Source organism: Mauremys reevesii, linkage group 7, assembly GCF_016161935.1.
Source record: "Mauremys reevesii isolate NIE-2019 linkage group 7, ASM1616193v1, whole genome shotgun sequence".
Classification (NCBI taxonomy): Eukaryota; Metazoa; Chordata; order Testudines; family Geoemydidae; genus Mauremys; species Mauremys reevesii.
Genome location: NC_052629.1, coordinates 55880659 through 55904536, shown reverse-complemented (window position 1 = coordinate 55904536; position 23878 = coordinate 55880659). Strand labels below are relative to the sequence as shown.

Genomic DNA, 23878 nt, shown 5'->3' with positions numbered 1-23878 from the left:
TTTCTCTTCATAGTCAGAATTTTTGTTTGACTTGTGTTTCTTGTCAAGCTGAAGCACCCGTTGTTTTGCAAGTATTTCTTTTGGGACTGATTTTCAAAGGCAGGTTTGATATTTAGATGTATGTATGTAGATTACTAAAGGGAAAAATAGCAAGCTGATAAAAATCAGTTTGTGTCAAAACTAACAGAAATCTCTTCAGGAAGATTGAGGCATAACAATATCTGGAAATAAAATGGCAGATATTCCACTGTATGGATTAATTAATTTGAACAGGGCCTTCGACATCTGAACACATAATGTAATGAGGCAGCATCACAAATGAGATATCTTTATTGGCATACATAATAACACAGGGTACACAACAGGGCACAGATGTTTTATGTCAATAGCTGTTTTCACACTTAAGAAAGAGCTCTGAAATGAAACACGACATTGGTGGCTAGTTTTACATATTGCTCTAAATATGTCAGCAAACGAATCTTTCTGTTGTGTATCATTCACCTCCCTTAATTTGTTTTGGTTAGGCTATCCCCTAAATTTCATGCTCAGCTCTGTATGCTTTAATGTTTCCAACCTTTGCTTATCTCCTCCTCCACTGCAGCCCTGGGTGCTTGACGTTACTTAGTTGGAGCATGGATTGCAGTTATACAACTCCCATGTATCGTGAGCACAAGCATGTTTCTGCCCCAGCAGAATATGCTGAAGAGGCTGCCAGGCTCCTTTCCAGAGATTTTCTTATTCTTATGAAGTATTTCAGACCTGTTCTTACATACAAAACGTCCTCACACTTTAAATACCTGTTTGCTTCAATACTTCAGAAAGATAAAATATCGTAAGCTCTAAATATAAAGAGAGTCTTTCAAAAGTACTTACCTTCTGCTTCTGAGATACCTAGACACCTAATTATATATATGGGTATGCAAACGTTTTTACAATAGGTTTTTTCTGTTTTGACATTATTATTTTTTACTTATTGTAAAAGGCTAAGTGAGCCCAATTTTTTCCCGGTTTTATATTTATGTAACACCATTGATTTAAGTGGAATCAAGTCAATGGGACTTGCATTACGTGAAGGCAGAACACTGATGGATACTTCTTGATTGGTTAGTTACATATGACATCTAATCAGAGAAACAAATTTATATCAAGTGACTTATGTAACAAACTAAAAACAATCCAAGTTTAAAACTGTGACTAGTTTCACAAATAGTTCACTGTGATATGTATATAAAATATTGTGAAGAAATCCATGAATCATTTTCATAATGAATGCATTCAAGAACTTCAGCCTGCTCACAGATATTCCACAAACAGGAAAAACAGTTAAATTCAATTAATTATGTTTTATTAATTATTTGCTCATCCCCTCTCTTTCTGAGGAAAACAGTGGGCTCCAGTGACTGTGACACGGTGTGATGTGTCTTAAAGTTATCCTGTGCTGGCAGAACTGTGATTTAGCACATCTCTTTGACAGTGGCATGTTAATAGCTATGGAAAGAGGCAAGATAGTTTCTTTTGTGGTGTTATTGCTTTAGGAAGCATAGGCATACTGGCTGTGATTCAGTGCAAAGTGCTTTCAGAAGTGAGCTATTACAAACAATATTTTAGCAAAAGGTATATACAGTTAATTCAGTGAAATTAGACAACCTTATGTGGAATTAGTTGTACAAAATTCCCCTTTCTATTGACTGTGGAGAAAATATTTGAGAAATCCACTAAAAATTATTATTATAACAACAGTAGCACCCATAATGCACTAGTACTTTTAAACACCCACACAGGCAGTCAGATTGCATTCTGTGGAGCAGCACTAACATCAAAACGTAAGGATATGTGGGTACATATTTCATAAGTGCCAAAGGAGCCCAAGTCCCACTTCCAATAGCACAGAAGTGTCATTGATAGTCAGTGGGACAGGAGTTCCTAAGGCATTTTTTAAGAGACCTTAGGCTCTTAAATCACTTAGGCACTTTTGAATTTTTTCCCCTTAAAATAACCAGTTCATTGCACAATGACTCAAGCCATAGAGGTGTGCAGTAAGGTGTTCTCACTCCCCGTGGCAGCAGGAATTGGCATGGGGAGTGGGATCTGGCCAGCAGCAGTATGGAGCAAGTGTCAGGATCCAGCAAGCAGACAGTCAGCAGCCTGGTAGCAATCACGGCCTGGACCTGGGGAAAGAGGGGGCTTCAGGAAGGTGCAGGGCTGCAGGGAGCTAAGGAGGAGGTTCAGGGGCTGGGCCAAGCTGGGAAGGGGAAGGGGGCAGCAGAGGACTGGTAATGTGGGAAGAGGGGCTGGAGGGCAGGGGATGAGAGGAAGGATCAGGGACATTGGGCAGGTGGAATAGAGGTAATGGTTGGTCCCCCTGGGATACTTCCTAGGGGTACCAGGCCTGGAAGACACCTAGTTACATCTGCCCTTAGCGTGAGAAAACCTTGTCTGTGCCTGCCATGGGTCAGCTCCCCAACACCACTTGCCTCAGGAAACGCACTCCCCTCTAGTTCCACACAGACTTGTCAGGTTAGCAATAGGCACACAGCAACCTGTGAGCTGTCTGAGTATCTCCTTGAAGTGCCCACCCCTTGGTCCACTGGATATTTGCAGTATTCACTGCTTCCCAAGAAACAGTACACCGCTGCTTACAAGTTACACCTCAACTAATTGCTCTGCTTAACTCACAGCGCTTAGATTTGTGTATAGTTAAATCAACTATGTGTTTAGTTAGAACATAGAGATTCAAGCTGTAGCAAGAAGAAGAACTGGAAACAAAAGGTTACATATAAAATCAGTGCATGCATTCTAGATACTAGACTTAATTAATAAGATACTCTCATGTCTAACCAAGTATTGCTCAACCAAAATCCGTGCAGTGTTTTACAGCCAGGCTGGCTATGACCCCTTCTAAGGGGAATGTGTGGGGGGAAGAGGCATGCAGGATTACGTGGCTACCCTAGATTTCTGCAAGGGTGGGAGTCAGGCTGAGTGTGGATGTGGGGGATGTGCATGGGAAAGGCACAAACACTTCTGAGCTCTGCTAGGAGGCACCCAGAGCAGGGAAGAGAGACTGCTCTAGCAGCACAGCTCTGCCAGAGGGCAGAGACAGGGGTTGAGTACCTCCGGGCAAATGGGAAAGTTGGCACCTGTGTCTGTATATATTTTTTGCAATGATGATGATGACTGGTCGGCTTTTGGCTCTCAGTAGAGACCTGACAAAGCACCCTTTGGTGAACTATTATGCAGATATCTGACCTAGGAGTTCCCTATAAAATTGTATGTATCCCTTCTGCCCTCTGCCAGTTTGCACCCTGGGTCACATCCTCCAAAAGACAAAATGCAATTGGAGGGTTGCCTTAGTAAAAAGTTGCGAATCATTCCAGTAAGGTTCCAATGTAACTATAGAGTTTATGAAACAGTATCCTCACATGGAGTCTAAGGGTATGTCTACACTACCAGATTAGTTCGATTTAACTTAATTCGAATTTGTGGAATTGACCTTACAAAGTCGAATTTGTGTGTCCACACTAAGGACACTAATTCAACTTTGTGAGTCCACACTAACGGGGCAAGCATCGACATTGGAAGCGGTGCACTGTGGGAAGCTATCCCACAGTTCCCGCAGTCCCCGCTGCCCATTTGAATTCTGGGATTTCCCCACAATGCATGCTGGGGGGAAAAATGTGTCGAGGGTGGTCTTGGGTAACTGTCATCATTCAGGTTTCAGAGTAGCAGCCGTGTTAGTCTGTATCCGCAAAAAAACCAGGAGTACTTGTGGCACCTTAAAGACTAACAAATTTATTTAAGCATGAGCTTTCGTGAGCTACAGCTCACTTCTTCGGATGCATAGAATGGAACACACAGACAGGGGATATTTATACATACAGAGAACATGAAAAGGTGGAAGTATGCATACCAACAGGCAGAGTCTAATCAATTGAGATGAGCTATCGTTAGCAGGAGGAAAAAAACTTTTTGAAGTGATAATTAAGATGGCCCATAGAAGGTGTGAGGAGAACTTAACATAGGGAAATTATTATCACTTCAAAAAGTTTTTTTCCTCCTGCTAAAGATAGCTCATCTCAATTGATTAGACTCTGCCTGTTGGTATGCATACTTCCACCTTTTCATGTTCTCTGTATGTATAAATATCCCGTCTGTGTGTTCCATTCTATGCATCCGAAGAAGTGAGCTGTAGCTCACGAAAGCTCATGCTTAAATAAATTTGTTAGTCTTTAAGGTGCCACAAGTACTCCTGGTTTTTTTGTCATCATTCAAAGTGCTTTCGTCTCAAGGGGAGATGGAGGAGCTTACTGACTCGCTCGGATCTCAGCGAAACCAATATCCCCATTGTTATTGCAGCTTGCTGTGTGCTCCACAATCTCTGTGAGAGCAAGGGGGAGACCTTTATGGCGGGATGGGAGGTTGAGGCAAATCGCCTGGCTGCTGATTACGCTCAGCCAGACAGCCGTGCAATTAGAAGAGCCCAGTGGGAAGCGCTGTGCATCCGGGAGGCTTTGAAAGCTAGGTTCCTCAGGGAGCAGGGTAACCTGTGACTGTTCAGTTTCTTTACAGAGAAGCTGAACCTGCCCCTGCTTCAGTTACTGTTGACTTTCTTCTGTGGTTACATACTCCGTTCACCACGTTTCCCCCCTTCCAACACACGTTTAAAAATAAAGTTAATGGAACATTGTTAATTAACAATGTTTTCTTTATTAATGAATTCGCGTTAAAGGGTTGAAACAGGGATGCAGACTGTGGTGGGTAGGGTGTGCAGTGATGTTAACACCGCTTCTACACTCGAGGAATGATAGGCTCCTGCTCCTAGAGCGGTCTGCAGTGCCGGACTGGTTGTTTCAATGGAGCCTGCCATCCCTCCTTTTCGGGACTCTGTGTGCGGGGACTATGTGACCTTGTGGAGGGGGAGGATGGTTACAGATTCCCCTGCTGCATGGCTCTGTGGTCCGGGACGAGGACCGCTGCATAAGTTCTGTAACCGTCCTCCCATGCCACAAAGTCACGTACCCCCCACCCACACAGAACATGGAAAACACCTCCCAGACTGACCAGGGTGCCTACTGACTGCACTGTGTGTGTGACCTGCTGTTGATCCTGCCCCCGTGTCTGTACCCTTGTAAAGATGACTGTCCTATGCAATTAACAACCCCCTTCTCCCGCCCCCCCTTCACAGACAGTCTTCTGTAGAAAAACTTGACGGAAATAGTAATTAACAGCAAACTACTTTTAATAATCAACTACACAGTTAGGGGATGAAACTGGGATTGGGGCTTCGGTGAGCCAGGAAGGGAAGGACTTCTCAACATTTAGGGAATGAGAGCCTTCTTGTATTTGTGCACTTTGCAGGGGTGCAGTGACAGTTTTCACGGCCCCTGTGGCCCCTCCTTCTTGTTACTTTGGGTGAGGGGGGTTTGGGACTTTGTGGTGGGGGAGGGCGGATGCAGATGCAGTGCAGGGGGGCTCTGTCCTCCTGCCTGCGGTCCTGCAGAACATCCACAAGGCGCCGGAGCGTGTCAAATTTTCCCTGGGCATTTCCTGTGTGGCTGGTCAGAACATCCAAGCTCGGACTGCTGTCCAGAGCATCAACAGAGTGGTGCACTGTGGGATAGCTCCCGGAGCTACTAAGGTCGATTTCCGTCCACACATAGCCTAATTCGACATAGCCATGTCGAATTTAGCGCTACTCCCCTCATCGAGGAGGAGTACAGAATTCAAACTAAAGAGCCCTCTAGGTCAAACTAATTAGCTTCCTGGTGTGGATGGGTGCATGGTTAAGTCGAATTAACGCTGCTAAATTCGACATAAACTCCTAGTGTAGACCAGGCCTAAGCTTCAATAAAGAGAAGTGGGTCAGAGAGGTTATTTTGATCTTTCCTGGTATCAGCATAGGATTTGCCCTTAGGTAGTGAATTAAACCGAGATTAGTGTATATATTTCCTGCTCTGGTTTCCTTCTGCGGTTCACTATATAGATCATGCTATAACCTTTAGACTTGCCTATATTCATATCTAAGTTGCAATTCTATATTTCTTATAACTAGCATATGATTGTTGATTATTGCTTGCGGTTTTCATTTCACGGTGGGTGAAACAATAAGCACTGAACAAACACAGTGTTCAGCAAACACAGCATTGAAACAAACATATAAGTGGTGGTATTTTGGTTCCTAACAACCCGTGTTTATTTTTCATTTAGCACATAAAGGCTTTTTTATACATCTACTTCTTCGGAGCCAATGTGACAACCATATTTACCTCAATAAGATGCTGCTCTGCACTTGTGCTGTATTATGCTAATAGATTCCATGTAAATTGACCCACACGATGTGCCAATTTTCTATAAATAAAGAACATCTGAAATTATCACCATTACTTTCTGAAAGCAGGTAGCTCGGAAATGAGTAAAAGCCAATTGTTTTTGTTACAATTTTACAAAGATCTCCATTTTCCTTTTTCTTGATTTCAGGATATTTTCTCTTTCTAATATGTACACATAGATGTGTATTCAGTATCAGATATGAAAGACTTTAGCATAGTTTAATGGTGCCACTACAGCTGCAGTTGTTTTATATTTAGACTGAGTCATAAAGTCATAGACTTTAAGGTCAGAAGGGACCATTATGATCGTTTAGTTTGACCTCCTGCACAATGCAGGCCACAGAATCTCACCCACCCACTCCTGTAACAGACCCCTAACCTATGTCTGAGCCACTGAAGTCCTCAAATCATGGTTTAAAGACTTCAAGGTGCAGAGAATTCTCCAGCAAGTGACACATGCCCCATGCTGCAGAAAAAGGTGAAAACCCCCCAGGGCCTCTGCTAATCTGCCCTGGAGGAAAATTCCTTCCTGACCCCAAATATGGTGATCAGCTAAACCCTGAGCATGTGGGCAAGACTCACCAGCCAGATACCCAGGAAAGAATTATCTGTAGTAACTCAGATCCCACCCCATCTAACATCCCATCACAGGCCATTGGGCATATTTACCGCTAATAGTCAAAGATCAATTAATTGCCAAAATTAGGCTATTCCATCATACCATCCACTCCATAAACTTATCAAGCTTAGTCTTGAAGCCAGATATGTCTTTTGCCCCCACTACTCCCCTTGGAAGGTGTCCCTGCCAACAGGTAGGGGATCTTGGGGGACAATTACTGCACTGGTGGGGTGCAAAATAAACTTTATTAAGAAAATGCAAAAACAGGGAAAATTCAATAGTGAGAGGTATGGGGCTTATTAAGGTAGACAATTGGGGAGGGGTTTCTTTTGGTGAACAGTATAGGGGGTTTCAATAGTGGGGTACAATACAGTAGGATACAATACAGTGGGTAACCAATTAACACAGAAATATAAATGTAACAGGTAGCTAACAATTTCTATGTAAAGGGTGTGTCACAGCAGCATATAACCAACTAACAGTTATGGATAAAATATGTTAAATAGCAAACAATTTTAGGTAAAAATGTGTCACAGTGGTGTAAATGTAGAATGTGAAGTGTATCAGAGAGAAAAAGGGTAACCAATGGGGTTTTATGCTAGATTGGGATGGGGGAAGAGAAGCACGTGGTGGAGCAGAGAGCAAAGGCAGAGGCGCTTCGGGGGGAGATTTAAACTCAGAGAGACACAGAGAGCAGAGAGACTGCAACAATTCAGGGAGACACAGAGAACAAACAGGCTGTAAGTGACTGCTACAGACTAGGGACTGAATGACTGGGCAGCAGTTCTGCAGAAAAGGACCTAGGGGTTACGGTGGACGAAAAGCTGAATATGAATCAACAGTGTGCCCTTGTTGCCAAGAAGGCTAATGGCATTTTGGACTGTATAAGTAGGGGCATTTCCAGCAGATCGAGGGATGTGATCATTCCCCTCTATTCAGCACTGGTGAGGCCTCATTTGGAGTACTGTGTCCAGTTTTGGGCCCCACACTACAAGAAGGATGTGGATAAATTGGAGAGAGTCCAGCGGAGGGCAACAAAAATGATTAGGGGGCTGGAGCACATGACTTATGAGGAGAGGCTGAGGGAACTGGGATTGTTTAGTCTGCAGAAGAGAAGAATGAGGGGGGATTTGATAGCTGCTTTCAACTACCTGAAAGGGGGTTCCAAAGAGGATGGATCTAGACTGTTCTCAGTGGTAGAAGATGACAGAACAAGGAGTAATGGTCTCAAGTTGCAGAGGAGGAGGTTTAGGTTGGACATTAGGAAAAACTTTTTCACTAGTAGGGTGGTGAAGAACTGGAATGGGTTACCTAGGGAAGTGGTGGAATCTCCTTCCTTAGAGGTTTTTAAGGTCAGGCTTGACAAAGCCCTGACTGGGATGATTTTGTTGGGGATTGGTCCTGCTTTGAACAGGGGGTTGGACTAGATGACCTCCTGAGGTCCCTTCCAACCCTGAGATTATATGATTCTATGACTGGCGAAGCCCCATGGTGGGGGGGGGCTGACAGTGGGAAGACAGACTTAATCACAATTATACAGAACACAGCAAAATCTTATCTATGATCTAACTTAACCAAGACTACACAAATTAGCAAGCAACAGAACACAATGCAACAACTTCTTAAACTTAACTTACAGAGCACAATACAAACAATTCTCTAAACCTAACTTAACCACAGCTATGCAAAATGAAATTACAACTTATCTAGACTAAAGGCTAAACCTAACCTAATGGGTGCACCTTATGCTAGGGATAGTTTCAGAGGGCAGAATGGTGTGTGCCCAGGATACAGCTCCAAGGGGGGGGTTTAAGGTGGTAGCTGCAGCAGTGGGTTGGCTGCAAGCCTGCAGCCCAGGAAGGCACAGCTTAGCAGCAGCACAGGCTTATTTTTTAGCAGCAAAGGCGCTGCAGAGCAAGAAGCAGAGCAGTTACAGATACACAGACCACAGAGTTAACTTGGGTCTGTCTGGCTGGGGAAACAAGGCCAGCAGCTAGGACAGGGGGAGTTTGCAAGAGGGAGTTCTTACCAATCCCCAGGACAGCAGCAAGCACAGAGACAGGAACAGCAGCAGCATCAGAGGACGCAGAGAGGACTCAATTCGCTTACAATAATCAGGAGATCTCCAGGCAAAATTAGTTGTTCATGGGAGGGGAGTTTAAAAATGGGGGTACGCTCAAAAACAAATGAGAGCGGGGAGAGGGCCCCCCCAAAACCCCTAGCTGATCAGACCAGGTGGCAATGCAGGAATCTCTCTGAGGTCTGATCAGAAAATGTCTGGTTATAAAGGCAAACTCAGGCAGCTTCCCGCCAGTAACTTTGATTGGTTCCCCTTGTTAGAGGGGAGGAGAGGAGACTTCAGATGAGCACAGACATGCCTGGGCAAGTTTCTGAGCCACAGGTATGACTCATATGCTCAGCTATTTGGCCTTTTCAGGTCTTGCATTCTCGGCAGCGCCCCCTACACTGAGCCCAGGTTTAACAAGGTGATAACAGGACCAACCCTTTGAACAGGGCAGTGGTCCCACTTAGCACGCAGCACAAGTGGCCATCCCTTTAAGAAGGGCAATGGCTCTTGGTGAACGACTTAAGGGGCCCTCCCTTTGAGAAGGGCCGTGGCCCTGGTAAACAACTTAACAGCCAGGGAGGGGCAGCCACAGGAGGAGAACAAAAACAAAATGGAGTAAGGGGACAGCTGTAAGAAACAAAATGGAATAGGGGGAAAGCTGTCACAGACAGAAGGCTGTTCCAGAACTTCGCTCCTCTGACGGTTAGAAACTTTTGTCTAATTCCAAGTCTAAACTTCCTGATGGCCAGTTTATATCCATTTGTTCTTGTGTCCACATTGGTACTGAGCTTAAATAATTCCTCTCCCTCCCTGGTATTTATCTCTCTGATATATTTATAGAGAGCAATCATATCTCCTCTCAGCCTTCTTTTGGTTAAGCTAAACAAGCCGAGCTCTTTGAGTCTCCTTTTATTAGACAGGTTTTCCATTCCTCGGATCATCCTAGTAGCCCTTCTCTGAACCTGTTCCAGTTTGAATTCATCCTTTTTAAACATGGGAGACCAGAACTGCACACAGTATTCCAGATGAGATCTCACCAGTGCCTTGTATAACGGTACTAACACCTCCTTATCTCTACTGGAAATACCTCCCCTGATGCATCCCAAGACCGCATTAGCTTTTTTCACAGCCATATCACATCATCCTGCCATTATCCCTAAGCTCCTCATTAGCCTCATTAAAGACTGAGGCAAAGTATTTGTTTAGATATTGGGCCATGCCTAGATTACCCTTAACCTCCACTCCATCCTCAGTGTTTAGCGGTCCCACTTCTTCTTTCTTTGTTTTCTTCTTATTTATATGGCTATAGAACCTTTTATTATTGGTTTTAATTCTCTTTGCAAGGTCAACTCTACATGGCTTTTGGCCTTTCTCACTTTATCCCTACATGTTCTAACCTCAATAAGTTAGCTTTCCTTGCTGAGCCCTCCCATCTTCCATTCCTTGTAGGCTTTCTGCTTTTTCTTAATCACCTCTCTGAGATGCTTGCTCATCCATTTTTTCCCCCTTTCTGATAGTTTCTGCAACTTTGACTTGAAAGTAATTTCAGGCCTCCTCCACCTTTAGATCCACAAGTTCTTCAGTCCAATCCACTTCCCTAATTAATTTTCTTAATTTTTTAAAGTTAGCCCTTTTGAAATAAAAAACCCTAGTGTCAGATCTATTTTTGTTTATCCTTCCATTTAGTTTGAACTGAACTAGCTCATGATTGCTCAAAGCAAGGTTGTCCCCTACAACTATTTCTTCTATGAGGTCTTCACTACTCACCAAAACCAAATCTAAAGTGGAATCCCCTCTTGTTGGTTCAGCAACTACTTGGTGAAGGAATCCATCAGCTATTGCATCCAGGAAAATCTGAGCCCTATTATTATTACTAGCACTTGTCCTCCAGTCTATATCTGGAAAGTTAAAGTCTCCCATGATCACACAATTCCCATTAGTATTTACTTCAATAAAAACATTAAAGAGGTCTCTATATACAAATCAGATCCCGGTGGTCTATATATCACACCCCAAGCAATATCCCAGGGGAGGCTCTAGTAGCTTTCTTCCCCAATGTGATTTTTGTCCAGACAGACTCTCTATCTTATCCATTCCATCCCTTCTTATTTCTTTACAGTCTACCTCATCATTGATATACAATGCTACTCCACCACCTTCACCTTTATTTCTGTCTTTCCTAAACAGCACATACCCTTCAATACTTGTACTCCAGTCCTGACTACTATTCCACCATGTTTCTGTTATCCCTATAATATCTGGTTTCACTTCCTACACCAGTAACTCTAGTTCCTCCAGTTTGTTACCTAGGCTCCTCGCATTGGTGTACAAACATCTTAATTTTTGCTGTTTGGTTTTGCTCACATTCTTTACCTGATTAGGCCCAGATGTTCTACCGCCAGTATCACCTATTAGACTGGTATCTACACTACCCTTCCTCCTTATGCCCATCCTCCTCACGTCTGTATCCTTTCTTGCTTTGTTTTCTTCCCTCTCAATGTTAAAATCCGGCGTGGAGATTACCTGAACATCTCCCAACCATCTCCCGCAAATTCCTAGTTTAAAGCTATCTTAATCAGTTGTGCCAGGCTCCATCCTAGAAGGCTATTTCCCTCCCTACTCAGGTGAAGTCCATCCCAAGAGACCAGTCCTCTGTCCATGAATGCCTCCCAGTGGCCATACATCCCAAAGCCCTTCTTATAGCACCAATGACTGAGTTATCTGTTGATCATCATAATCTTATCACACCTTTGACAAGGAAGAATCCCACTGAAGATCACCTGAGCCTCGATTTCCTTGAGTGTCTTCCACAACCTGGAATAGTCTCCCTTGATATGTTCCAGCGGGTCTCAATTGTCAGAGGGTACGTCTACACTATGGGATTATTCCGAATTTGCATAAACCGGTTTAAAAAAATTTATAAAAAAAATCGTGGGGCGCGACCATAACTAAGCACATTAAATCGTGGTGTGCATCCCATGGTCCGTGGCTGCGATTCGATTTCGTTGCGCACTGTGGTGGCTATAGCTATCCCTATCTTCCCCCCCCCCCCCCCTCCCCCCCCCCGACTTTTCGTTGAGAGATCAGTGCCTGATGGGGCAAAAATAATTTGTCGCGGGTGGTTCTGTAAATGTCGTCGTTCAGTCCTCCTTCGTCTGGGAAAAGCAACGGCAGACAAGCATTTCGCCTTTTTTTCCCTGGATTGCCTGGGCATGCCATAGCATGGCAATCATGGAGCTGTTTTTTTGTTTGTGACTCTCTCACCATGTGTAGTATGCCACATGCACACGCGCGACAGCAGCGGCACAGCAGCACAGACTTGCTTTTTTGCATGACAGCAGAGATGGTTACTAGCCATATTGCACCATCCAAACCCTTCCATAAATTGGAACTGAGATGATCATGGGCTACAGTCCCTTTGTACATTTTTGCTGCTGTGCCCCTGCCGATCAGCCAGGGGCGCAAAGCCAAGATTGGTTACTAGCTATATTGCACCTTCCCATCGTTTGTACCATTAGCCTGCTGTCAAAGTGCCCCTGGCAGATCAGCAGGGGCAAAAAAAAAAGGAATGATGACCTGAGTCAATCCCTCTTTTTTTCTAAAAAAAAAAATCATCAGTGCCTGCTATATAAGTAGTACATAGAGACCCCCCCATCATAGATAGAGAGAGCACAGCTGCTCTGTGTCAGAGCCTGCAGAAATTATGATCTGTATGATGTATGCTAGGGGTGGGGTAACAACAACCCTGTTGACCTGTTTCTTCCGTTTCTCCCCCTTTCTTTCTTGGCTACTTGTCCCCACTTCCCTGTGATGAATTGAATTAATATGCAGATATAACACACTGACTTGTTAGTGAGAATGAGTGTGAAATGAGCCTCCAGCCTGATAGTCCAGACAGCAGGACATTACAGGTGTGTGTAGGAGAGAAGCAGCCCAGACAAGCAGTCCAGGGGGCAACTGAATCTTTTCTTTACACATGAAGGGGGGGGGGCTGGGGGGCTGATGCTATGATGCCTGATGGGAGGATGCTATTATGACACATATTGCCAACCATCCATCCACCAAAAAAGAAAGCCAAAAGGCTTGATGAGATGACGGTTACCAGTCCTTTGTACCATCAGCTGAGATGAGGATGGATGATGATGATTTTCCATTCATCATTTCGCCCCATGCGCCCCCATGGGGAGCAAGGATGTTGGTGTTGCTGCCTGCTGCATCGCTATCTACCTACATTCAGTAAGAATAGGGTGACAATAAAAGAAGAGGAGGTTTTGGGGGGGGTGGGGGGTGGGTGGGGTGGGTGGGTGGGGGTGCCAGACAGCTGACTGTGTGTTTGACCCTAAGTGACACCCTAGCTGAGCCAAGAATGCAAATACTTTTCATGCAAATGCAAGGGAGGCTGAGCTGAAGTCCTCCAGATAGCTTCAGTCCCCAGTCATCCAGCATCCATTTTGATTTTTTGCTGACGCTGCTTCTCGCTGATGCCTGCTGAGTCCCTGCTGTTTTTTTTTTGTCTCTGATTTTTAAAAAGGATTTCTGATTTCATCTTTTGCTGGATATTTCTGATATAACGGCCGCCTGCCTCCTTGCATCCATGCGGGAGCTCTGGTTTTTTTTTTTTTTTTTTTTTTTTTTTTTTTGCGCCACCTGCCACACGTGCTGATCACGCGCTGGGCAAAAAAAGGAAGCTTCAAAAAAGTTTTTCCCTTTTTTTTGCTCCTGACCACACCATCCGTGCAGTCAGTCAGGTCCAGGGGTGCACTGTGGCTCACTGCTCCGAGCTCCTAGCCAGCATCTAATCCACACTACCCTAATCCCCTAATCCGATACCGATACTAGTGTTAGGAGTGTTTACTCCTTAATTTAGAGAGGAGGAATTAACCGTTTAAAAGAGCCAAAAAAATCTATATTAAAGTGCCTCTAGTGTGGACGGTTTTGGCGTTAAATGTTTTTTTTACGCTTTAAAAATCCTAATTACGCCTAGTGGCTTCAGTCAGGTTTGGGAGTGCACCATACTGGGAGTGAAATAAACACACAATAAAACAGAGTCCCCTATCCTTCAGACACAGCTTACAATTAGAGCTAGGCCAGAATTTTCAAATGAAACTATTTTTCACTGAAAAATGCAGATTTGGGTCATCTGAAACATTTTATTAATTTGTGTAGAGTTTGCAAAATGGTTTTGTTTGGGGAAAAAAATCGGAAAAATCTAAATGTTTTGTTTTGATGTTTTCAAAAAGAAACATTTCCATTTTTATTCAAAATTACTGTTGGTTTCAAAATTCGCTTTAAAATATATCTAAAACATCAAAAATGAAATTACATGTTTTGTTTTGGATCACATTAAATGTTTTGTTCAACCCCAAAAGATTTTTTCTTTTAACATTTTGGGTCACCAAAAAATTAGAAAAAAATCATTTGACACCGATCCAAAATGATTGTTATTGTTTTTCAGATTGGATGGAGAACCAAAATATCAGACATTCACACCAATCTACTTATGATATAGAGAGGTGTGATTTAAACTGAGGACTAAGAACCAGGAACTCATAAATCAGAAACCCAGCTTTGACACTTGCTATTTCACTATTCCTGCTTACTTTACAATCACGCACAGTCCCATTGGGGTAAATTACAGTACTTGCTTGAATAAGGCAAGCAAGATTTAGCCCATGTCACTGCTAAATGGTGTGGGTCTCTCTGCAGAACCTTGTAAAATGAGGGTTATAATACTTCATAGGACTGTCAGGAGGATTATTGTATTTTATGCACTGATCTATAAACTCCTGATGTGTTTATATTATCAAAAAATATAGAATACAAATTACTAGTCAATATTTGCAAAATGCTTTGAAGAGGAAGAGCATTAAGTGACTACTAGAGGCCAGATCCTTAACTGGTGTAAATCAGCATCACCCCATTAGTATATATACAAAACTATGCAAAGTTGCACTAGTTGAGAATCTGGTCCTATGTATTTTTATTATTGTTTTTTCCCCTTTTAATCTAAGATCAAAAGTTGCCAGCATCTGATGGCTGTTTAGTGATCTTAGTTGATTTCCTATTGGATAATGCTATGCAATAATAATAATGAATAATAATAAATAATAATAAAATAAGAACAAACCAAAAATTCATCACTAGAATAAGCATTAATTGACAGAACTGAGCGAATAATTCATAATGAATAGTTTGACAAGATTCCCTATTTTTTCTACTGTGAATTATCCATGACGAGATAATTTTGTAAAGTTCATCATTGTGGGTACAATTTTAAGTTCTTAAGGGGGACTTTGATGCATGGGCCTTGTGCTAGCCTTCTCCATGGAGATAATTTTACCCTATTTAGATTTATTTCCTGAATGATTTCTGTGAATAATTCTGATTGCAGTTTATTGCAGATACTAGTTATTTAAAATATGACCTATGTTGGCTAATTTTAACTGGACTAACAGGTTCCATGATGTGTTTTTGTTCCCTGTTGGCTGATTATTCGAGGTGATCAAGAGTTTTCCAATGAAATATTTTATTGGAAAATGCTGTTTAATCCAAACTAAAACTTCACAGGAGAGGGTCAATTTTGACTAAGCTCCCAAATCAAAAAGTGTTTGAACAACACCAGATTTTAAAATGGTTAAAGACTCATATTTTGCCATTTTGAAATGTTTGAAAAGTTTTATTTTCTGGATCAAACTGACATTCATTTAGTAATTTTAGTTAATTTATACTAAATGAGGATTAAAATGTCAAAATGGAAACTATGAACATTATTAAAACTACTGAAATGACTGAAACAAAACGTTTCAATTGACCCAATCCAAAAATTTTGGGGATTATCAATTCATGAAAAATTTGGAGATTGACTCTTTGTCCCAGTTTGGGGCAGTGAAAAAAGTCCTTTGAAAATAAGGCTTCATATATGCAAAATCTCTCCAGTGGGAAGTGTAGAATCATTAATCATTTCAAAAAGTGAAAACACCTTTACATTAATGGTAGATTAGATACAAAAAAAGAATTCACCTAATTGAAGAATAAGTGTTCTAAATTTTCTGTGTTTACACTTGGATGCCTAAATAGGTTTTAAAATAACAGTAATATTTTTTCTTCTCAGATTTTCAGAGAACCCTAATGGGTTAGACAGAGACTGTACCTTCCATAAATTCTAATTCTGAATCCCAACCTGATCTGACTTTTATTTTTAAATGTGATCTTCACCGTGGTTGGTAGCTCTCATTGTGGGACACTTTTCTTACTCAAGGTGGAAAGAGGTGGCTCACAGATAAAATGTAAGAGACCTTTATGATTTTGGTGTCTTAGTTTGTCTGTGCTTAACAGATCTTTTATCCTACAATATAAGTCCTCAGTATTTACTGTTGTAGCATTAATCTGTCATGCACAGACTGTTCACCATGCTATGCTCTTACAGAACCTGTATTTGACGGAGCAATAACTGTTTGTCTACTTTATCTAATGTAGATGTATGAAGAGCAGAAACAGTTTATCTGAACCCCCTCAGACTTTGAACATTGTGTTCTATGGTTCCAATCTTGCAAAGCACTTAAGCAGATGCTTAATTTTAAATCAATAGGACTTCACATGCTTAAAGTTAAGCATGTGCTTAACTTTGCTGGATCGAGAGCCTATGTGAATGATATGCCCAACAGGTGAAGGAGAAAATGTATCCCTTTGACTAGGGGACTGTGGGGAGTGGCTGTAGAACAGTCTCTCTCCATAAGCCTTCAGCATCTATCTCAGCCTAGGGATTGGTCTAGCAGTCATGGCTCCTTGTGCTATTTGTTGTCAGGTCCACTGGAGCCCCATATCTGCAGATTCAGTGGTCTCAACACTAGCCTGCCCTAGAGCTGCTCTGTACATTGTTGTTTTTGGACTCAGAGGCATTCCCCTCTGCCAAGCATTAGGAGATGCAGTGCTGAGGGGCTAGTAGAGAGGGCTACATACAGATTAAGTCTAACTAATTCTGAGCCCTACTGAACCTTTTTATACAAAACCAGAGAGGGGAAAAAAAAGCTTTTTGAAATTGGTTCAGTGAAAACTCAGCCTGCCAAGAGATTTCTCACAGAACATGCCATGCCTAACATATGCAGGAGGACTGAAAAGGATTTATGATGGCTGGAGTTATGAGAAAGTAAACAATTCCCAGGAGGGATTTTGCTTTCTCATTCTTGCTTCTCTCAGAGAGATCAGATTTCTCCTCTTTCTCTTCAATTTAGACTTCATTTACATACGGACAGCTTTTCTCTCTAGTTTCCAAAATAGCAAAATTAGGAGGACTTAAATGCAAGATAATAAGTTCAGAAATTGATATAAGTGAGATGATTAAGAGAAAGAGCTTGGGAGTGACATTCACAAGATAGAATATCTTTTCCCTTTTCCTGAGATGACTGCAAAACCCACAGTAAAGGACACAAAGGATTTAGTTTGAAGAATGGACTGAGGATACTGACCACTAAACTTAAAAAGAAATGGGCAAGGTTTGGCCACTAAACTCTTACTTGAAAGACCATTTTCAGACTGAAAGGAGTATCCAAAAATCACTATGCAAGAACTGGTATATTTCTTTCCAATTAGTGGACCAGGATTGATCCTTAGAAAAGCTTCCTGATTCTTCAAATATTTGTATTTATCCTCTGGTGTGTTCTTATCCATCTCAGGTTGCAAAATAGTGGACATTCATTGGGGTGTCATTTAGCATCTGGTTTGTAGATGTGCTGACCATCCCAAACTCCTGTTGAAGGCACCGGGAAGGATGGGTACTCAGCCCTTCTGAAGATTGGACCCCTTATGTGTTAACACATTTTCAACCTTTATTTATTACATTTTACTATTTAAACATCAGAAATGTCTCAAAACTTGGAGGCAAATTAATATTTTTGCACCCCATTGTCACTCCTCACTCCCAGTAATGACTTAAGTGTTGGAGGCCCATGCTTTTTTCCTGTCACAAGCAGCTCCTGTCCTGTTTCCATGTTAAAGAGGTGTTACTATGACTGCTCCTAAAGCTACATTAGAGAGACACTATACATTTCCCAAGGAGAAGAACAGAAGAAACAAATTCAGTCATGTCCCACAGATGTCTACTGAAGATAATACATGAAGACATCAACACAGGAAGGTAGCTGTGGAAGGAACAAATTGCTAGACTTTGCTGTTGAAGAGACAATGAAAGTTGACTTTACCCATGTTGATTGGTGGTCAGGGATCTGGGCTGGCATAAAGGGAACTCTCTGACTGAGTATTGGAGCACAGTGATTACTAATTGTTGTTATTCTGATACTCATTTTTCTTTCCCTCACCTCCTAACTACAATTCTGTGTCATTTTTAGCTACATTTTAATGAAGCCCATGGAGGAAAAAGATTAAGGACCAGATCCTCAGTTAGTGTAGCACAGCTGATTTCAGTTGGGCTATGCTGATTTACACCACCTGACGATCCAGATCTAATGTTTTATTCATAGTTGCATTCTTTATCCCTTATGCATATTTCAGTGCCACAGGAGACACAGTAAGGATTTACTATCTAGTTTATGTATATATCACATGCTGTTAGATATGCAGTTATTCCATAACTTGAATACCTTGTCCACACATAATACAAACAAAAATCCACTCTTTATGTATACATTGAGAACTGTTCAGATCCTGAAAAAATAGTGTTTGCAGCCTCTTTATTGGACTATGGAACAGCTGTTTTTTTCAAAGCACGTTTGTTCCTTTTTCTAATGCCGTTTGTAGCCATGGCTGTGAATGTGTTTCTATCTGCATAAATTTTTGCAAATGGTGGTTATTCATACAGATGCCCATATTTGCATGGGATCAAGAGTATGCATGCATAAACAAGAGTATTCACTGTTCATCATTTGTTTTACTCCCATTTATAAAGTTTCAGTCATCCCAGAGGGCAGAAAAAACAAACTAACCATGTATCATAGATGACCAATCACACACCTCAAATAGCAAACATACAGTTTGCAAACATCTCATAAGCTGGAATCTGTGTTCATAAACTATTCAGTGAATATTTACTTATTTACTAATTTACTAAATTACGTATTTACTTATTTACTAATTTATTTACAAATTGGGATTGGTTCTTGAATGATCCACAGACCTAAAAAAGGCCAAAGTTCATTGGGTACATTATTTTCTACGAATCATTTGACCAGCCCAATATTCAAACATGCATTCTTGTGTGCTTAGCATTGGTAATGTCTCTGATTGTAAATAAAAGGAATGGGCATGCAATACTAAATCTGGGTGACTTCTGAAATATTTGAGAAATTACTGAAAATGGGAAGGCTAACAATTCCTTTAATAATTACTTTAAGGAACTAGTTTTGAGAAGCTGTTGAGATAAGAAGAGAAAAGACACAAAAATGAATGAGAAATAGCAAAGACATAATGAAGAAATTTCAGACCAAAGAGGCCCATCACCAGTGGAAGACTTGAGAAATATGTATGTGGGATAAATCAAGAGACATAAAAAGCAAAAGATCTTGTCTGTGCTGCCTGTATTTCAGTTTTAGGCAATGAGTAATAAAGTAGAAATAGTTAAAGATCTTTCCTTCTGTCGTGGCATAATGCTGTCTGTACGCCGAACTGAAGGGGGAGGTAGTGGGGGGAACCTGCAGTATACTTTGAGATGACCTTAACAGACAAATGTATAGCTCCATTATATCAGCAGTGTGTTGAGACAAGTAATGCAAGTGCCTTTATGTGCTGCACTGCTTGTTAGTGAATACAGTCTAAATATTTTGACAGTGAATATAAAGAGGTTTACAGTATTTGGTAGTCGAGGTAAAGAATGAACTTTGAAGAGACAGTTAAGAGGTATGTTTCCAGTAGTGTGCCTAGGGAATTAACTATGTGCCATGCTAGCAATATGGGGCATAGCACACCTAATTCTCATTAAACCTGATAGAAAATATATTATTTAGCTGCAGTACTCATTTAGGCTGGGATTTCCAAAGATGCCTAAGGGAGTTAGGTGCCCAATGAATTTTAATGGGATTTGGACAATTTTTAAGGAATTTCAGTCTTTGGGCATTCAGAATAAAACGTCTTTTCAGAGCCTGATTCTCTCTCACAATAAAGTCCCTTCACACTGCCTGAATGGTCTAAAGGAACCCTAGCGTAAATAAGAATCAGGTTTATACTATTTGTATACCTTTTGCTTATCTTGGGTGATATTTTCCCCTCTAGAAAGGCCCAGTACAGGGTCTATGCACCATGTAAGCTTCCGTTGCTGTACCACCTTGGCCTGGGGGATACTTACTGTTGGACATAAACCGTTCCTCTGGGGCTTAGTTCTCCATACAGTGATGTACAGAGCCCAGGTGCAGTGCAGAGGGAGGACTGCCAGGGAGCTGATAATGAAACCCTGATTCTGTGCTGTCCAGCCAAGGTTTAAGTTAAAATTTCAGGTGGCTAGTTTACAGGGTGGCAGCTCTATCTTTCTTCAGCCTGGAATGGGGCACAAATGAAGCTTTGCTCCACCACACCTGCTCCCCTTCTTCCCTTGATGCTGATCTTTGGCAGACAAGACAGCAGTAGTGGGTAATGGAACTGGAGCAGGAGAGAGTTCTCAAGGGGGCTGTTTGGCTAGGGTAAGTCCACTTGGCAGTACTAATGCTGCCCGAAATGAACTCTGTAAACTGAAAAATTGTTGTTAATGAGCATTGCATATTCAGACAAGAGTGGCAGAATATGAAAGGGTCATTGTTCTATAGACACATGCTATTCCCATAGGTGTACACCAGTGATACCTATGTCCAAACTTGTTTCTCTTATTACTGTTTAGTACAACTGGGAGTTTTGACTCTGTGCCATTTCCATTTCAGTAACTCCTTTTGGCAGCCTATTACCAACTACAAGTTCTTCCTTTGTTCCAGCAATGGGAGAGTCTCTGGCACTGCTACTTATTAGTGACTCTGGGACAGATTTTCAAAAGCACCCAGGACTAGGCAGAGCCGGCTTTAGCAAGTGCAGGCCTGATTCCTCGGGGGGGGGGCAGGGCTTGTACTCACCGGGGGGTGCTCCCAGTCTTCGGCAGCACTTTGGGTTGCCAGCGGGAAGAGCGGGGCCACAGGGCTGCCGTGCTGCGGCCGAAGCTCTGGCCGGGGTTGCGGGTCCGCGGGGCTGCCACGCTCTGGCCGGGAGAGCAGGGCCATGGGGCTGCTGTGCTCCAGCTGGAGCTCCGGCCGGGAGAGCGGGGCCACTGAAGACCCCGGCGGAGCTGACTGCCACCGGGGTGAGTAAAAAAAATTAAAAAGGCGCCTCAGGCGTGGGGCCCGATTCCGGGGAATCGGGCAAATCGGCCTAAAGCTGGCCTTGGGACTAGGCTTTCAAGGGGTCAGCAGTCTCAACCTGAGGGGACCAGATTTTTCAAAGGAACTCAGCTGCCCATAGCTTCCATTTTTACACTTATGGCCAGATTTTGAAAAGAGCTCAGCATGCTGGGTACTGAGCATTTTTGAAAATCTTCCCACTTATTTTGGTGCCTGATTAGGCATGCAGAGATCTGTGGAAAATCTAGTCCTATGTGAGTTCAGCCACTGATGGTTAATTGCTGCAGCAGTTTTGTTTCCATTACCACCTGTCTTTGATTTACTTTTGCTTTGCTTTTCATTCTGTATTGCTTCCACTTTGCAATGGCAGAGACAGAGCTATTGTTATCTTCCAGCCAAGTCCCCAGTGGCTTCATTTGCCTTGGGTAGCCCAAAGTATGTGTAGCTTGGAAAATAGATTTTCAGAACTTTTTTTTTTTTAATATTTGTCAGTGTATATCTACCTCCTGAACATCGAATGGTTTCTCAATGGAAGTTGCCATCTTATTGGTGCTTTCTACCAGTCAGAGGGTGTAGTATGGGCCTTAGAACATGCAGCTACCATTTGAATACATGGGAAAGCAGGTACTTTCCCAACCCGAGTAAGTTAAGTTCTGTGTCTACCACTGTGTGTTTGTACAGTGCCTGGCACAATGGACTCCTGCGGGCACTTCTGTGATAAACATGGTTCATAACTAAGGTTGACAACTTTCTATTTGCAAAAAACTGAACACCCCCACCCCGCCCTTTCCCTGAGGCCATGCCCCTGCCCTAACCCTTCTCTGAGGCTCCGCCCCTGCTCACTTCATCACCCCTCCCTCTGTCGCTCGCTCTCCCCCACCTTCTCTCACTCTCATTTTCACTGGGCTGAGGCAGGGTGTTGCAAGGAGGGGGGAGAGCTCTGTTTGGGAGTGCAGGCTCTTGGATGGGGCTGTAGATGAGAGGTTTGGGGTGCAGGAAGGGACTTCAGGCTGGGAGTTGGTGCCAAGGGGTTCGGAGTGTGGGAGGAGGCTTCAGGCTGGGATTGGGGTGTGGGAGGGGGCATGGGCTCTGGGATATGGGTGCAGGCTCCGGGATGGGCCAGAAATAAAGGGTTCAGGGTGTGAGAGGGGGCTCCAGGCTGGGGCAGGGGGTTGGGGTGCAGGCATGGAGGGCTCTGGCTGAGGCTAGGGATGAGGGGGTTGGGGTGCAGGAGGGGGCTCTGGGCTGGGGCAGGGGGTTGGGGTGTAGGAGGAGGTGTGGCCTCTGGGAGGGAGTTTCAGGTGCAGAAGGGGGCTCTGGGCTGGGACAGGGGGTGAGAGGTGCGGGCTTACCTCAGGCAGCTCCCAGAGGTGGCAAAATCTCCCTCTGGCTCCTAGGTGGAGGCACAGCCAGGTGGCTCTGCGCACTGCCCCTGCCTGCATGTGCTGCCCCGGCAGCTCCCATTGGCCGAGGTTCCTGGCCAATGGGAGCTGTGGAGCTGGCACTCAGGGCAGGGTCAGTGCATGAGTCCCCCCTGGCCATTCCTCAACCTAGGAGCCGGAAAGACATGCCAACCACTTCCCGGGAGCTGCGTGGAGTTGGGCAGGTACCCTGCCTGCCCTGCTGCAGGTGGCCAACTGGACTTTTAACGGCCCGGTCAGGTCCCTTTTCGACCAGGTGTTCCAGTTGAAAATCGGATGCCTGGCAACCCTGTTCATAACAATAATTTAGTTTTTTTAACAACACTGAAAGTTCCAGTTTTCTCTCAAATTCAAAGAAGAGCTGCATTTTTGAGTCCTTTTTAAATCAGAGTGACAAGCTTTTGTTTATTAAGACCATTAATTTCATGGCATGTGATTTATACTTTGAAATTAGGCCCTTGATTCAGCAAAGCACTTGACCACATGTTCCATTTTAATTGCACACAGATATCGGTGAGAACTAAACAATCTGCTTAAAAGCCTGGCTAAATTGAGGCCTAGATTCAGATAAAGTATATTTTATATTGAATGTAATGAAAGAAAAGTAAAGGGGATTTGGCTACTTAAATTGCTTTTGCAAGTCCCAGCCTTATTATAGATATTGGTAAAATATGTTTGATGCTGTGTTTCTTTGGAATTAGAGTTATGTGAAAACACTGATCTTTAGCTAAATATCAACTTTCAGTCACAATGTTCAAAAATTGGATCAAGACAATGTTCTGATGATCTACCATTGAAGCGAGTCTTTCATTGTGAAATCATGATCATATAATGTGTTAAACACAAACACCTTCACAATAACAATAAAGCAATGAGAGAGAATCTTTGACCTCAGGGGCATTGAAAATCATCTGAAATTCATGTACAATAATTTTACTAACAAACTTTTCATTTTTTTCATTGAATAGGAACATAAGACTACAGGAGCGAGGAGACCGTTTTGTTCTTCAAGCATCTGTCCCATTCAAACTTATATTTTATGTACATTACTGTTTTTCTCCTTCTCCCCCAAAATAATAGAACTAATTAACCCTTATATTCCCATTTAAAACACTATTGGCTACAGTATCTGACTTAAT

General features: G+C 42.7%; 1 protein-coding gene across 4 annotated transcripts in view; it reads left to right on the top strand.

Annotated features, from left to right (window-relative positions):
- SH2D4B (SH2 domain containing 4B) overlaps positions 1 to 23878 on the top strand; it is a 118072-nt gene that overhangs the window by 80002 nt on the left and 14192 nt on the right. The window contains exon 8 of one of the 4 annotated variants that reach the window (XM_039481838.1): positions 19360 to 19401. The exons of the other annotated variants lie outside the window; for them this stretch is intronic. The gene's annotated coding sequence lies outside the window, so the exon portion shown is untranslated. Of the gene's footprint in view, positions 1 to 19359; positions 19402 to 23878 lie in introns of those variants that run through there. 4 annotated transcript variants of the gene reach the window in all.